Source organism: Streptopelia decaocto (assembly GCF_964273445.1).
Source record: "Streptopelia decaocto genome assembly, chromosome: 2".
NCBI lineage: Eukaryota > Metazoa > Chordata > Aves > Columbiformes > Columbidae > Streptopelia > Streptopelia decaocto.
This window is the reverse complement of record NC_138655.1, coordinates 144493730-144511302: the sequence shown is the minus strand read 5'-3', so window position 1 is coordinate 144511302 and position 17573 is coordinate 144493730. Positions and strand designations below refer to the sequence as shown.

The 17573-nt window shown below is 38.4% G+C and overlaps 1 protein-coding gene across 2 annotated transcripts in view; it reads left to right on the top strand.

Moving 5' to 3' along the window:
- PIP4K2A (phosphatidylinositol-5-phosphate 4-kinase type 2 alpha) overlaps positions 1 to 17573 on the top strand; it is a 120708-nt gene that overhangs the window by 27012 nt on the left and 76123 nt on the right. The window lies entirely within an intron of this gene.

Genomic DNA, 17573 nt, shown 5'->3' with positions numbered 1-17573 from the left:
AGTGATTTTGGTGTCTCTAATTCCAGAGTGGATTTTGAGAGGGTCTTTCACTAGCTTTAGAGGGAGCTGGGTAGCCATAGCATAATAAGGGAAGGCCTGTGTGTGGATAAATCCCTATAAGACGAAGAACATAGAGTAGAAGTAAATGCTTGGCTTTATCAGTAGAGAAAGTCACTTCTAGGCAGGACAAATTACTGTGGGAATCTTAATGTTTTCCTAATTACCTGGGAGAGCCCTGGTGACCAGTGGAGAAGAAAGCTTGCTGGTGATCTTACATTATTTAAGATAGTAAGGGTGAGGCACAACTGCAAAGAGCCATAGAAGAACTCAAGTGACTGAATTTCTGATGTTGTAATTTGTCAAGGTAGCTACCTGAATATGATGCATTGAGGAGGACAGCCCCAGCTTTGCATATAGTGATGGATGCTAAACTGACCCTAACCTTTCAAGAGTGAGGTCTTGGCATATATCAACATTCAACAGGAGTCAACTGAGCAGTTGTTGTGAGTTACTAGAGGAGGAATAAAGAGTAAACCAAAATAGGTTGCTGTGCTACTGTGTAAATCCAGCTTGCATCCACATTTTTGAATGGTATGTGTGGTCCCTTCTTCCAGCTAAGAGGTAGAGCTTAAAGCTCAGTCAAAGGCAACCAGGATGATCAAAGATATGGAACAGCTTTGATTTCAAGACTTCACTTAGAGTCAAAACTTCTCAGGGTGGAAAACGATGACTGAAGGAGATGTGAAGTCTCAAAACTCATAAGTTAAACCGAGGGCTGGGTAGGAAGTGATTTTTTTTTCCCTTTTTCCATTAAAGGTGTGGAAGTCAGGTTCAAAACAACCAGGTGGTTCTTTATGCAGCAAATTAGAGCTTTTAGAGAATATAAGCTAACAATCTTTATTTAATCTTTGATTACAAATCATTGTGACATACTGTAGACTCGCTGCCTACATTGCAAGAGGAGCACTGAATTTTAAAGTATTAGAATGATAGACATTTGCTTTGTCAGTGACAAGTTATTGCTACCCCAGTTCAAAATTAATGTTTTTCTGTATTTCTTGAACATATTACAGCACAGTAGAAGTTTAATTGAATCCTAATGATCTTGCTGTAGTGAATTTGAAACCAATCCAAATAGAGTGTTGCCTTTGTTAAGCTTTTTCTTTTACTTGCCTTAAAGGCTTTCTTAGCTAATTCTTTGTAGTTTGATTATGTATATTATATTTGTTATTAAAATAGTCCAAATAAAAATTCTTCTGAGAAATGTTGCAGTATGTGGTTACTCATAAGTTCACACAGAGGGTGCTACTCTGGTAGAGCTTAATGTTCCCTTCATCAGTTTAACCTGTGAGACTTCAATCAATTTTATGTTAGACACTCTACAAAAGGTTCATCACTGCGAGGGAGGCAACTGATAATCAAGACCTGCTTAGTCTTTGCTTTAACCTCTAATCTTGGTGCTTTCAGTTATCCACCTGGATAATTGAAATGATGACCCTTACTTTCCCTTGTAAAAGGACAGATGGAGGGAAAGCTCTGCTGAACAGTTTACTGTAAGAAGTAAATCTTGCCCTTGTCCTTGACACACCACCTCAGCTAAAATTAAAGATTGTTTCCTTGATTCAAGTAATGTAATCAGCAGCTAGGTTAATAGCTTCTTTTCAAACACAGGATTTTTACAGTTGATACTTTTCAAACCTTTTCCTCAAGTGCTGTATCATCTAGCAGTGGTGGTGCTTACTTACATGGACCACTGGCTTCCTTCAGCGTGTTTGTCTTGCTGTGTTAGCTTCATCTCATTCTCCTTTGTGAAAATGAAATCTGTTATTGTATGGAGTGTTATCATCATCATTTAACTTCTGTGTTAAGAGATGTGTAAGAATGAGTTAAGATTTTAATTTCTTTTTTCCTACAGCTTTTAGCCAAGGAGACTAATAAAGTACGAAACTATGAGAAGTGATCTTTTGTCAGAGTCCAAAGCTCCCACTTGTTCTCTTTGAGTCTTAATGAAAAACTGTAACGCTGAAATGAAATAAAGGAATTGGAATGAGCAATCAGAGGTGGACACTGTGATTTCTTTATGGTATCTAAGAAGAACAGTGAAACTGCTTTGATGCTTTTATTTAGGCTTTAACAGGATCTGAGCAGAGTTACTAACCTGACTAATGACATAAAACAAAGTATTAAAGGAAAGTAATTGATTTCTTACCTACTTCTCTGTAATATGTGATATGTAGTTAGTTTTCTATTCAACGTACTTGTTGTTTAAGTGAAAGGGGTTTTTAAAATTTTTTTATGTGAATATTTCAAGAGGTTTTCATATGACAGCATGAAGTATACATTTACATGCCTTGTATTTGTTACATTCATGGTAGACTTGAAGTTTCTGGATACTTTGTGACTAGATTCTGTTGCCCTGTTATCATAAAGCACATCTGATGTGTAAAGCTGCTCAGTTGGATTGAGCTTATACAAAATGATGACTTGAAAAACTAGTAATAGATATTGCTAGAAGTTAAAGACATACTTTCTAATATAAAACCTCTTAAACCTCACTGATATTACCATATGTGATCTCAGTTATAAAAAGACTGCTTGGAATACATGGAAGTTTGTCACTTTCTAGTTGTGTCATTCTCTCTGCATGAGGGAGGATGAAAGTGTTCATTTTCCTTTGTATGATAACTAAGAAACACAGAAAAAGGGAGAAGTTATTTTGAGATTTGAACATGTTGTCTATGCACAGAGGCACTAAATCCTGTCATTCTGTTGTTTTGGGTTTGCCTTGTAATTTTGCTTTTTAGGGTCTGTTTCTGTAAGCAAATATTCTGTGTCAAAAGTTGTACTGATGGGTCTACAAACTGAAATGGAGACACACTGCACACACTGCTTCTACTTTAATCATGTACAACAGGAAAATTTGACTTTGTATCATCTTCACCTGTAAGTGAAGATGTTTGTGGTACAACGGGATGATCAAAGGTGGCATCAGTTGCTTCTGTGAGCTCCTCAGCATCAGGCTTCACTGATGTGGACACTGTTGATTCTGTTCCTTGATTGAGGTGACATCATAGCATGTTATTGAAATATAAGCTGTTCCATTTAGCTGTCTGGAAAAAGCAAACAAAAACCAAACACAAACAAAAAAAAAACCAACACAAGCCCAAAAAAAAACCAAACCAACCAAACAAAAACTGTCTGGATCAGCAGACTTTTAATCTGCAGTTTATGAGGATATTTAAGGAGTATTTTAGGGTCAGAAGAGGCTCATGCTGTTCTCTTGCCCCATAATGCTTCCTTTCTACTCAAAAGCAGTTTATTTCTGGTTGTACAACACCTTTGCCTCACAGGCAGCCACTGTTACATTGTCAGAGAGCTGATCATGTTTCTGCTCTTTGCTGTAAATTGCTTTAAGGCTTCAAAGTGTATAAAAGAACATGGACTACAGCTCTAACACCTGTAGTTTGTTTATTCGTATGCTGAAGTATCTTGTTAGGTCCAGTAACATTAAGTGTTTATAGTCATTTAGGTATAGATTTCCACACTAAGTTTTTTAAAAAAAAAAAGAAAGTTTTGGGGGGATCAACAATGGTGAAGGGTCTGGAGCACAAGTCTTAAAGAGGAGCAACTGAGAGAACTGGGGCTGTTCAGCCTGGAGAACAGGAGGCTGAGGGGAAGACTGTGTCGCTGTCTACAGCTACCTGAAAGGAGATTGCAGCATGGAGGGTGTTGGTCTCTTCTCCCAAGTAAAAAGTGATAAGACAAGGGGAAGTGGCCTCAAGTTGCACTGTGGCAGGTTTATGTTGCATATTAGAAAAAAGTTCTCCGTGGAAAGTGTTGTCAGATGTTGGAACAGGCTGCCCAGGGAAGTGGTTGATTCACCATCCCTGGTGGTGGTTAAAAGCCATGTAGATGTGGTGCTTAGGGATGTGGTTTAGTGGCAGTGTTGGCAGTGTCAGGTTAACTGGACTTAAATATCTTAAAAGTCTTTTCCAACCTAAACAATTCTATGATTCTATAGTAAGGGCAATATTTGTTGACCAGGGTCACTGGAAGAAGGTCAGAAGACAGCTGTGTTGACTTACAATCAGGGAAATGACTGCCAAATGACCTTGTTCTAAGAGATTATTAAAGATTTGTAATGTTTTTTAAGAGACCTGTTAGCTTTTGTTGTGCAAATTGATTCAGTTGTTCCTGAATTAAAAGTGTAACTGTCAGTGATACATGGGTATCAATGATTTTTTTGGAATTAAGTCTGTAGGAAGAAAATCTTTCCCAGGAGATGTGATAGTTAATCTTGTTTTTTAAGTGAAACTGTGAAACAAATGGCTGTCTCAAGCTAACTGTACAAGCAGCATGAAAGGAAGTTTGATTTTTCTTCACCCCCAAGTGCCAGCACATGTGGCAGGGGAGACTGAAACTGTTAAGCCCTAATACCCCTACCTTCCCCCTACCCATACTTATAAGTTGTTTTTCAGTGTAGTATGTACTTCCTCTTACCCTTTCCTTCAACTGTTTGTGTCTGTTCATTTCTTCTCTGTACCTCTAGTGATCCCAATAAAGGTGAATGCATTTAGCTTTTTTTCTGTCCTGTATTTTGTACTCAAAATTACTTTAATACTTAAATTTTGACAAATTGCAAAATACCTCAGACATAAGCCCTAAGCCATGTTAAAATCCCCTTTTCTTATGCTCCTCTTTAGATTCATGGCTCTAAGAGCAATTTTTTGGGACTTTCCAGGTACACAAATTTTTATTTCAGATACGCTGGATCATGGAAGTAATCTGCAAACTAGCTGGGCAGAATACTTCTGTACTGCAGTATTTGCTGCATGGAAGCTCAGAAGTGATGTCAAGCTGCATTGCTAACCAACTTGATTGTGCTTAAAAAGAGAGGGTCTCATAAGGTCCTGTAGCTCTTTGGAATAGCAGAAAACTGACCTGTTTATCTTCCCCAGTTGAAGCTGGTGAAGAGCAGGCAGGGCTGGAGGAACGTGTGGCTGGAAGTAGGTGGGGAATAGTCAGCATGAACTTCCCTTTCTGGGACTGCTTGAGCTGTTCTGTAGGCTCCATAAAATGTAATGAGCCGTACTCTTAAAATCCTTATGGATTTTCAAGAATTTAGCACCGTCTGAAGGCTGGACTTAAACCGTTGCTAATTTGAAACCAGACAATGATATTTAAAGAAGTCTCTATTTCTTTTCCCATGCATAAGTGCAGGAGATTGGAAGAGGCAAATGGAGAATAAAATAAAGCCTTGTTGTGACACAGTGTGCTAGCAGGAATACCAGCTCTGTTTCTCTGGTTAGAGAATCCTATCCAGGCAAAATTGATCCAATTACTCAGTAACTGTCAGCCCTGAAATCCCTGCATTGAACTCCTGTATTCAATTTGATTCTGATAATTTGAATGAAAAACATTCTAGCACAGATGTATTTATCATAATCAAGAAAAGATGGAAGGAAATAACTTGTATGTACAGTTTTATCAGGGGGAACATAAGCTTAATTTCATTTAACAGTACTGGATTGGGTAGAATACACTTGGTGGTGCCAAAATGGCAAGGGAGAGGATATTGCAAGATCTGATTCCCCAGCAGAACTGATCTTGATAAGGAGCCATTGTTTTCAGAAACATTTTGAGAAGCTTAAAAGCAGTATAAATGTGTTTGAGTCTAAGGAAGGAGAAAGTTGTGCCTGCATTCTTCCAGACTTCCTGTGCAGAATTAATCAGTATGTCCTCACATACTAGTTACAAATTACTCACATTATTAGTTACGAATTGTGTGTTTAAAAAAAAAAAAAAAACATTGAAGTGAATGAGAAAGGTCAAGTTAGTCCTAAACTTAGTGCTACTAACAAATCTTTAGAAAAACTCCAGAATTAACTTCCTGATAATAAAAACTAGTTAAGCTACTGTCTTCTGTTCTCTGTTGACACATGTACAAACCCATGCAATTATAAGGTGTAAGTCTGGTGTTACACCTACAAATACTTTTAGTTTGAGCTCTTGTTGAGTTAGGAACTTTCCCCCTAATGTTTTGCAGCCCAAATACAGTAGTAACAGCTGTAAGTGCCCCCCAAGATGAAAAATACCTATGCCTTATTTAGAAGGAAAAACAAACAACAAAGCCTACAAAAATAAAAAAGACAAATTAAGAGCTTTGCCTTGGAACTTTAAATCTTAAAATGCCACTTCTGCAGCTGAGAGGCAGATGTAAGAATGGGGTGAGAACTGGTTCCCTGGGGGGACGATGTGAAGGCGAGTCGCCTTTGGAGAGCAGGCACTGCCCCCTGTGCCTCCCACCTCAGTAGAACATGCCCATCCTATTTTCCAGATGGATGAAGTATTCAGATGCTTTTAAAAATTTTTTGGAGGTTATATGCAGGGTATTTATAAAACATCTAGGTAACAGTGCTGTTCATATCGTAGGGGCTTTGAACATATGTAAGGAGAAAAGACATTAAAAGGTCTCACCTATTCCATCCTCCTTGAGGCTGCACCAGCACCTGCCCAGCAGAACTGTTTGGCTGCTGACTTAAAACCAGATGGGCAACAAACCCCATCCCTGCCTTCTTTCTCCTGCCCTTTGCTTCCTCCTTCCACCTCTTACAAAAAAAACAACTGCCCATTCTCCCAGTCTGTATTCCTAAAGGATGGTTTGAAGAAAACTGAGTGATTTCACATGAAGCTTGGGGTTGGGGACAGGACGAGACAGTTTTCTTCTCCAAGAAGCCCTTTCTCCAAAAAAGAAAAATAGTAAGCTTTAGTACCTACTTATGTTGTTTTGAGCATCTGAATTAATCCTGCTGTATCTAGCTAATTATTGAATGCACAGCACAAATGTGGCCAAAAGCTCAGGCCTTTTCCTAGTAGAGAGACTGGATTGCAAAAGATAAGAGACTGTTTGAAAAATAAAACAGACCAGTTTTTAAATAAGTGCTCCTTTAAAACCTGGAAGAAAAGCATCATCCTGCTTGAATTCACTTCAGGTTCCTACTACCTACAAAGCAGCATGAGCTGGCTAGTTCCATCTGGAAAACGTGAAAACTCAACATCAATAAGAGCAGGACTGTCATTTTGCTGGTATATGAAGATAAGATCTGGGAAAGAATGAAAACTCATTCAGAGCTTGCTTTTAGCTTCAGACCTCTGCGGGTTATCTACTTGGGCTTCTTTCTGCCAGTGTGTGGGCTAGGCATTCTAGTGTTTGCTCTTATATAAAAACAGATGCCAACAGTGATTCTAGAAATCGTAGCTTTCCTATACAATAAGACTTTTATAAAATTAGCAGGAGTTAGTAACATCAAACTAAGGTTGCTGCACTTTAAAACTCAATAGTAACAGATTTTCATACAGCATTGGAACAAGTAAGGATTTAATATAGTACGTGTAGTTGTTGTGGGCTTTTTCTTCAGATCTTTGTAATAGCAGAAACAATTTTGTTGTCTTGGAAAAATCACATTCTCTTACTTTTTGAAGACGGTAACTCTTTTAACCTCTTGCTCCTATACTAGTTTAGTTACCTTTTTGCACAAAACAAATGGTGGGGGTATGTGCTCATGGTAAAACAACAGGGAAATAAAATGAAACAAGCAATGGTTGTTGGTTTGTCATGGGTTTGCCTGGGATTTGTTTTGGCAGAAGGTGTGTGTTTGCCTTATGCCCAGTGCTGCTTGTGTCTTTCTACTAACAGTTACCATCAGCTTAAAAGTGTGTAGCAGTGGAGTCTGAGCTTTTAATATTAAAAGAAACATTCTTGGAAATGTAAATGGTCATATAAGTTACTTTTGGAGTAGGAGAATGAAGAGTATGGTAAGAGCGCAAATATGGCTTATTTTCTCTAATGAATTTATATTCCTGTTTGACATGTTCACCATTTTTACATATAATTACAGTGAGAACAGAAATGACAGCAAAATAGTGATTCCTATGAGAAGGTGGCTTCCAAATAGAACAAGCCATGGTTTGATTGAAGCATGGAAGAAATCAGAGATCTAAGGTTTTATCCAGCTTCCAGTGAGATCAATAAGACTAACTGATCCTAATGGAGTTTTCGTTCTCACTCTGCTCATTTGCTGATGGGTTTGGGAACACAAGAGACTTGCTTTTCCTTCTCTCTCAATGTAAAAATGATTTCTGGCACTACCTTCTCATCCCAGATATCACTCTGCTGCCAAACGGACAATTAGCAGCTTCGTCTGGACCTCGAGTTTGGACTGTGAAAGCAAAGTGTGGCTTGGACATGCCTTTGCTTTATTTAAAGCAGAGATGCAAAGGTACAACCCTGCTGTGCATCCCCCTGGGCTGCCACCCACCTTTGGGGGGTGGGTTCTTTGCTCCAGCCTCTCCAGACCTGGTACTCACCAGATCTCCCCAGGCATGGAGGTTTCTCCTGGTGCTTCAAGAGGTGATGTGTATGGCTGAAGAGTTAAAAAACAAAACAAAACCAACAAAAAACCCCAACCATCAAAAAACGCAAATGAAACACCCAGGCAAACAAACAAAGCAACAACAACAAACAAACAAAAACCACAAACAAAAACAAAACACCAAAAACATCCCACAACAGATTGGCATAGAGTTGTAAAAATAATAATTTTTGGAGAAGACAGTCATCTATTTAGAAGGAGATGTCAATGAAGGCATCACCTAATGCCTCCGCCTCAGTCCAGTTACTCAAACAAGCCATCATCTCTTAAATGATATAATTAAAGCCCCTTTTAAAATGTGGGTTTTAGTGATCAATTGTGTGAATAGGCAACACAGGCACAGTCTTTTTCTAAACTTGAAAGTGTTAGTGCCAATATCTACAGTGGTTGAAATATGAAGGTATAATATGCTTATTTCTTCAGATTTTAGAGATCAGAGTACTAAACTGGAATAAGAGCTCATTTACAGTAACTACCTTGACACAAACTTTAGATTGTTAAAATTAGCTTTGCTTGGCAGAGGCCTGTTTTGTAGCTGTTAAGAGGACTTTTTTATTTTTAATTAAGCTTATTTAAGTAGGTATTTTAAAGTTTTGAGAGTTTTTTCTTTCTTGGTCCACACATGAATAAAACTGAGGTATGAGACAGTGAAATATGCTACCTCAAAAATCTTGAAAGATGGTGATTAAAAGTAATCTGGTTGGATGGCAAAGCACACACATGTAAGTAAAAAAAGCAGCTTTGCTAGAATCATTATAGTCAAGACTGTTTAAGCAGTCCTCTTTAGCTGTTATCTATTTTTAAACTTCTTTCAGTATTTATACAAATTCTTAATGAAGAAACTGGGTTTTTTGTGAGTAATTGTCAACTGTCATTTTCTAATATTTTGAAAGGCTAAGGAGGTCTTTAATTTCTGTGTTCCACAGGTTTATGTACGTACCTGCATGCACGATATAACATAGCAAAAAAAAAAAAAAAAGAGGGTATAGTTAGTCACTGGTAAATGAAAAAAATAGTTAAAGCTCAAGCATTAAGATTAATATGCATTATATAAATCAAGGGATTTTTCACGTAGGCAATGCATCCCTTCATGTTATACCTGTGGTCCTTTTTTGGTTTTGTTTTCAATTTTGCTTTACCTAACAGAAGTGTTCTGTTCTGAAACAAGCTCTTCCTCTGATCTGTTGCTGCTTTATTACTGAATAACAAGCTTCAAAACTTCAGATGGTTATTTGTGATATCCCATAAATGGTTTTCAGATTGAAATTCTGTGTATATGCTATCAGGGATTTAGATGCAGAGGCAAAAGGAAAAAAAAACAAGGTGTTTTGTGTTTTCTGTCTCCTTCCTGTAGCAGAACTAGACCACAGAAAAGCTTGAGCTCATCTAGGCATGAACACTCTGGTCATGTGAAAAAGCTATAGAGTTTTGTAACGGAAACATTAAGATTGATACAAATGCAGTATGAATTTCTATGTGCGGGGTAAGGATCATGGAAAACCACAGAATAAAGGGTTAAAAAAAAGGCCAACGACACTATTCCTAGCTGCAAGTTGTGAGGAATGTGGTGTTTATATCAAGACCAAAAGGCTAAAAAGAAGGCCCGCGGCATCCCAGCACCAGGGCAGTGCTGAAGCTGCAGCACAGTACCCGTGTGCTCTCCTCCGCTGTCTGGCTGGGGAGGGGAACGGGATCACGGGCATCCAGCCGGACCTAATGCTTGCAGACACTGAAGTTGAAGTGATTTTGAGACAAAGGACCACCCAGTATCAATTAGTGACTCCTAAAGGATATAAAAAAATCAGCCTAAGATTCAGTTTTCATCACCAGTCAGGAATCCCCAAAATTTCAGGAGGACAAGTTGGTTTCCCTCTGTGGCAAAACCATGTGGCAGACACAATATCTTTGGGATTGTGTGACAATTGTGTGAGCAACTGAAATCTGAGAGTGTGAAAGCATCAAATCAATTTGCCTTTTTTTTTTTTTTGTTTTCTTTCTTTTAATCTTATTGTTCCTGTAAAACCTTGTACTGGGCTATGTGGTGCTCATTTCCCTACAGAAGCTTTCTGGAAGATGGTGAATATATAACTTGTTTCTAGTTCATTATTGTTGACAGCTGAAGTTGTCAAGGAAATTTAAGTTTGTTAAAAGTGGGTTAAGAGACCCCCACCCTTGTGGAGGGAAAAATAGTATCAAGTACCTTGTGAAATCTAGCTTTCTTCAAGCAGGGAGGTAGGTATATGGGAGGATATATAAGAATTCTGTGGGCTTTATTACACAAAAAATGAAATCGTGTTACATTTTAGGTTTTTTATCATGCTGATAGTACTTACTGCAAGGAAATATGTGTCCTGTGGGAGAGGCTAAGATTTCCTCTGGGACTTGTTAAGATACTCCTACTGATAACACATTGTAAGTATCCATGACTCTCTTCCTTCATGTTGCATCTGTCTGCCATCCTCATCTAGGGATGGGCTATTCTAATGCTCCCGGTGAATCTTCTTGAACTTTCAGAATTTGTCTTAGCGGCATTTGTGATGATGAGCTGAGGATAAGACTGAGGTTAAAAGCATCTAAGTTGTTGCCTGAGTGTGTTAGTTCTGAAAGATCTCTGGAGAACAATTTGCAGTAAAGCATTTGAGGGCTTTTGCATCCTCTCTAAGTGGTACGTGTCTGTCCCTGTGGCTGCAGCATCACACCAGCCTACTGAAAGTAGTGATAAACACCGAGTGGCAGAATAAAGACACACTAGAGGTACTGGCTTGTGAAGCTGCCACATTAAGCTGTAAAATAATTAGAGCGGCTACAGAAGCTTCTAAAACATTCAACCTCCAAGAAAAGAGATGTGCTTTAATTTGCAGGGGAGAAGAGCAAGGGTGGTTGTTGAAGGGCCAGTGAGCAAACACTGACTGTGGACCTGCATTTCCAAGACACTATATGACCACATGTAAGGACAGGGAGAAAGGAAAGCTGTACCTCTTCCTAGGAAATAACTTGGTCTTCTTCCTGTAAGCAAAGACTTAATATTTAATACTTCTGTGGAACCAAAAATGTTAATTTTACTATAGTGGAATTGTAAGTATGTAAATATGGTTTATGAACATAGCTAATTCTTATTTGTTTGTCATCACTATGAGGGAGAAAGGAGAAGGAAAAAAAAAACCCAAAGTCCTCTCACAAAAGCACTGGACATTGTTCTGTACAACCCTGTGGAAATTGATTAGAGAAGTTTTACTTTCCACTTCCTTCTATTAATAAAGCACTTTTATTAAAAAATCTGAAAGACCAGAGCTGGTTTATCAAACTACCCGGAACAGGCTGAAGACTTGCTGCCTCTGAAGGAGAATTCATGCTCATGCAATGATTATTCAGTACAGATGTTTGTTTGACAGGTGAAGCTGGACTTTGCTAACCAGGTCAGGTCATTCTGCTGCTGTACAAGCCCAAGTTTAGCCACTTTGTCTAGGGGGAAGGAACTGGTGCAAACTACTTAGTGATGGCGGGGTTTCATATTTTAGATTCCCATAAGCTGTGCATTTTAATGCACACACATCATAACCTAAAAAGCACAAGGTTTAAGTCATTTTGGCAGTGCTCATTGACCAGGTGTTTCCGAATAGAAATTTTACATCGTAAACCCAGCGTCATATTCTATTTTCTCAGCTGAATTTTACTGCAAAATTCTTGTCCATGCAGTGCACTTCTTATGGCAACATCTGACTCAGTTTGGATTGTGGGAGTTGTTTTCGTGTAAGTAGAAAAGGGTCAGACTGTACTGTGTTTCTATTTAGGATTATAATCACTTTACACTGGAATTTGCCATCTTGGACTGTAGGATTACAATTCGGTGTGGTTGCCCTTGCAGCATTAATCTAATTTTGTTCCTGAGTGTTCATAGTGCATGTTTTTGCACCATTAAAGTTGATCTTCACATTTTTCTTACAGTTGGACAATTCAGATTAAAATAATATTGTAGGAATCTTAAACAGATCGTAATAACAGTGACAACTTTATCATGAATCTTTTTATTAATGTTTTTTGCAAGTAATGAAGGTTTAGAAAAAAATATTTCTGTGATAGGAGAATTGGAAGAAATTTAGTTCACAGAACAGCACTTAAATATTTTAACACATAAATTAGTCTAGATCCTACAATTGCTTCTGTAATGATGGATAAAGAGCAGAAACTGGACAAGCCTGACAGTGTTTATGCAGCCTGGGAGCGCTGTGTGTGACAGTTAATGACGCCGTGTTCCTCTCGAGATGGGAAAGGCTAGTACAGATCCAGTCACAATGAAAAAGCCTCCTTGTGCAAGGAGGCAATTGAAGCTTTTCATTAAAGAATTCAAACTGACAATAATTTCCATTGAAATCTTATTTTAAACCCTAAATATTGAGGCCACAGAGGAAACAATAGTGAGCCAGCTGTAGCATAACCTTTACTCAATAAGTTAATTGTTTTTTTGGAATATAGTGATTTGTTCACAAGCTTCTGCAGAAACTGAAAAACATAGGGAATGCTAAGTTCAGAGTGAAAGTTTGCCAAGTCTTGAAGTCTGATGGAGCTGGAATGGAACATCAGTTACTGCCGGTGGATGGTGTCCATTTGTTTCTGTAGTAAATAGCGCAGGTTCTGCAGCAGGAATTGATGCTGCCATGACAGCGTGCATGGGATCACAGTCGAATATTTCGGATTTGTGCTACAGATCACATCCCTTCCTCCCATCCCAGTCTGTCCCTTTAAGCACCTTCAGAAAAGGAGCTGGTGCCAGATGAGAAACTGGCTGCCCAGACTTTCCTTAATCAAGTGTCTTTACACACATGACCTGCCTCAGTGAGTAGGTCAATTTGCAGTCTTTGCTCATGTTGGTAATGAATTGAATTTATGCTCTCTATCTTAAATATCTATTATAATCAAAAAAGGATGTTAATAATTGTTCTTATACTTGATTGTGGCTACTTCTGAATTATGTGTATGATAAGGTTTTCTCATGCTTTTTAAAGCATGTCAGTGATAGAGATTGCTTAGCAACAAACACCTGAGAAAAAACTTACCGTGTGGCTCTCTGTGCTTGCAACAGCACACAATTCCCATTTTTACTGTTTCCTTAGCGGTTAAAAATGCTAATTAACCAAATGGTGTATCACAGTAATGATGTTATCTGTGCTGCTTTCTCCCTCCTTATGAAGCTTTATCAGTGAAGTATTTAGAAGTTTTTCTTTCTTTGTGAAGTCAGAAAAAAATCAGACTGTTAATCTCTTTGCCTGAAGTTTGCTGCTACATTTATACAATAGTTTGTACCAGAAAAAAGCAAAAGTGATGGGTCTTGTTCCTTCTGTAAATACCTTTCTTCCTTTCTTCCTTTTTCCCCCTTACTCACCATATGTCTCCTGATAGATTATGAGATGCAGTGAGGGAGGTGCTTCCCCACCTTTTTCTCCTTCCCTGCATTATTTATACATTTGTGTGGCCTTAATCCTCCCTTTTCATTTTCTTAAAAATTGTAGTTGCTTTGCTTCCATATGTATGCAATAGATGTTCATTTACATTGTCTTCAAAGATTGAAAACTTACTTATTAACCTTAGAGTTCTGCGAGCCCAAATGAGTTGGGTTTTATCAGCAATGAAGTAACTGGATTAAGTGAGTAAAGGCAGTTCAGAGCTCCAAGATGAAAACTGCCAATTCCCAAAGATCCATTTAGTCCACATTCTGCCAGAAAATAATGTGTGTTGAGAAAGAGAATGTAATTGAAAAAGGATACTGTTCCCATTACTGACAGCAGGTGTTTCAGGAGTAAATTTGCTTTCCTGAGAAAGACCTCTCAGTACTGGTAGTTTGCACTGTAACAGGAGTTGTCCCATTCCTTGAGAGCTGAATCTTTGTACCTCATTCTGAGTAATCCTCCATAAGGTTTTCCCTTCTTTATATTCTGTGAAACATTCGAGATAACATGGAGTTATCATTCACTACAGGTAGACCTCAGGAGTTTCAAGCCTCTCGGTTTCTTTTCACCTATTGCTACTCTTCCATATGCTTGTATCACAGTCTGTAAAAATTGGTTTCTTTATTTGATACAAATAACAGGTAAAAAGATTTCTGTAGCCATCTGGTTGTAGAGCATAAGCGGAGTATCCAGGGATAAAAGGTGGAATGCTGGAACGTATGAATATTGCTGTGAGCTGCTAGTGAGCTCTAAAGTTTTAAAGAAAAACAGGCAAGGCTCCTTAAAATGGTAATGTTCTGTATTTTTTCCATGGAAGTGTTTAGAATACACGGGGGTTTGATCAAGCACCAGAGCACACAAAATGCACCTCTGTTTTTATGGGTAGAAGGATGTAACAAAAATAGCAAGTTCAGTAATGTCAGTGAAAAAAAATCCTACACGAGTACATTCATCTCTTTAAGAAATACCAAGTAATTCGTGTTGCATTATCTTTTAAATTATGTGCACCCTTGTCAGAGGAGCATCTACAGCTGATCTGACAAGTGGTTAGCAATTAAATGCATCCTTTGATTTCTATCATACTGGTAGCTGATGAAAGTTGGCGTGGAACAGAACAGGGATTCCTGTGGTGGTGTGTGATCTCCACAGCTCAGGATCGTACCGAGGGGAGGGAGAATGCCCCTTATTGTTCTGGCATCTCATCTCATCTCATCTCTGATGCTTTTAAAAAAAGTCACTGCCTCTTTCTAAGGTAACTTCTGAACATTGTCATTGTCCTTGACATGATTCACTTTCTTGCTGTACCTGGACTAGCAGCAAGAGAGTGGAAAGGCAAGTGGCAGTGGTTTCCAGAGAAATTCCAGCAGCTTGCAGTGCTTGATGGCAAATTCCAGCAGCCTCACATAAGCTGCACAAGCTGCTGTGTTTTCCTTGCCACCAGTACTGTAGGAGGAATAGCCATCTCACCTGTAGCAACGTAGAGATTTGGAAAATGGTGCTTTCTCCCCTCAAAGAAAAAAAGATCAGTCAAACTGTAAATAGTCCATAACTTCTCTAACGTTGAGGGTGACTGCTGGCGTGTTGTGTTGTGCTCGCAGGTAACTCACCTGAAGGATGGTGGAATGGGGGAGCTCTGAAAAGCCTGGGATACCCAACCACAGTGGTGATGAGGTTTCAGGAAGGAATAAAGGAATTTCCTCCATGTGGAAGAAATGATTAGTATTAATTGAGCAGTCAAACTCTTGCATTTGATGTGCCTATTTTTCCTTATCAAACAGAAATTGTGTGAAGGATTTTCAGAAGCTATACTAATTTTATTTAACAGGAAATTGGTAAGACAGGACAAAAAACAGGTCTGCAATATTTTGTTATATTGCCTGTTCAGATGTTTGTAAACTGTGCTTCAATGTTAATGTATTAAAAGCTGTAAATACAGGTTTTCTAGATCTCCTGTTTCCTGGCAGGCACTGGTTTGAAAGAGTATACCGAACTAAATACAATCAACCTCTACAGTCCTCCAGTATATCCACTCTAGTTCCCATCTGTAGGTAAGGATGCAGGAAGAGTATTTTCAGGTGTGATTTTTACTATTCATATTTTTAGGTTTCTCTTTATTACTTTGAAATCTTTGGGATAATCAGTAAATCATGGCTTTTGTTCCTTTTTTAATAAAAAGTCCTTAAACCTTTGTTTCAGCCATTGCAGGTGTTTTGCTGAAGCACCCTATAGTTCTTGAAACCTGCAGTAGGGATGTGTGAAAGTCAGGTGATGGCAGAATGTGCCAGTGTGCTCTGGTAGGGTTGCACAAACAAGCTTGTTATCTTTTCTAGCAATTCTGAAAAAAAAAAAAATGTTGATTTTGAATTCATGCTAGTTTTTTCACTGATCTCCAAACAATTTTAGACTACTTCTATACCAAAGAAACTCCTGTTGAAAAGATAAAACAGGACTGAATTAAGTGAGAATAAAATTACTTGTTAGGAAAGTCCACTGCAAGTTTCTTATATCTGTTTGCTAAGTATTTATTGTGAGAAAAAAACCTGTTGTGTAGTTTCAAGTTCTCAAGTTGTGTTCTGTTCTTTTAATGTGCTAAAATAATGAAATGTCAATAGTAGAAGGCAGACTAGGACTTATTGTCCTAGTTCTCTTTGCTTTGAGATTACCCCATCAATGGAAGATAGCATCCAGCCCAAAGACTTCTCCTTGCTTGGTGGTTGGGGATGTCTAATACAGTTACGGACATCGGTACATCTGCATTCTGGTTGGCAGTGTGTTAGTAACTTGGACTCACCTGTTGCTACTCCTAGTAGTGTAACTGCAGGAGCAATCTGTACTTCTGTGCTTACTTGGAGTGCAAGCTTTATAGCTCCTGGGGTGGGTTTTGTAGCTTGGGTGGGGCTCTGAGTGGGCAGAGTTTCGCTGTTGTGCCTGCATGGACTAATTCCATGTATGCCTTTGTGAGCTCCTACTGGATCTGTCTAAACCTAAGTAAAATTTCAGACCTGTTAAGGTCAAAATTACTTGCACATTTGTTCTCAGCTTTGTGACTTGCTTCCCAACTGTTGCTGGGGTAAGCCTGAAAAACTTGCCTTTTGTTTCCATATCTTGTTGAAGACCTGCTTTGGAGTGATTTATAGGGTCTGAGCCAGCTGGGTGGCTTTTAACACATTTTATATTTTCAAGTTAGGGGTGCTACTTTTAGACATGATTTTAAACTTTCTGAAGGATTAGTGCTATAATTAAATGTAGGATTTTTCATGAGACTCCCTGATTTCCTTGTGTTTTTCAGGGAAATAGGGGTAGCTTACTATTCAAGAGTCTGCAGTTCCGTACTGTTTGATGTTACACTTTAAACAGTGAACTTCCTATCAGGCAGTGAGGCATAACTGTTTAAAAAATGTGGTTTTCCTAGTACTAATCATGCATTATGGTTGCACGGTAGGTAGTAAAATAAGAGTTACTACATGGGTTAGTAACAACTGGTAAAAGTGGTGGTTCATAAAGATTTTTATTTTATGTCTTTTCAAATAAACATAACTTATCTAAAGAGGTAAAGCAAAAATTGAATATAACCTATGTAAAGCACCAAATATTCTGTTTAATCAGGTTATTGAGTGATTTGGTGCAAACTTTATTTTTGTTTGGGGCTGTTTTTTTTAATGTAGAGGAAAAGCATCCTTGTGTTTCCTTGTTATCC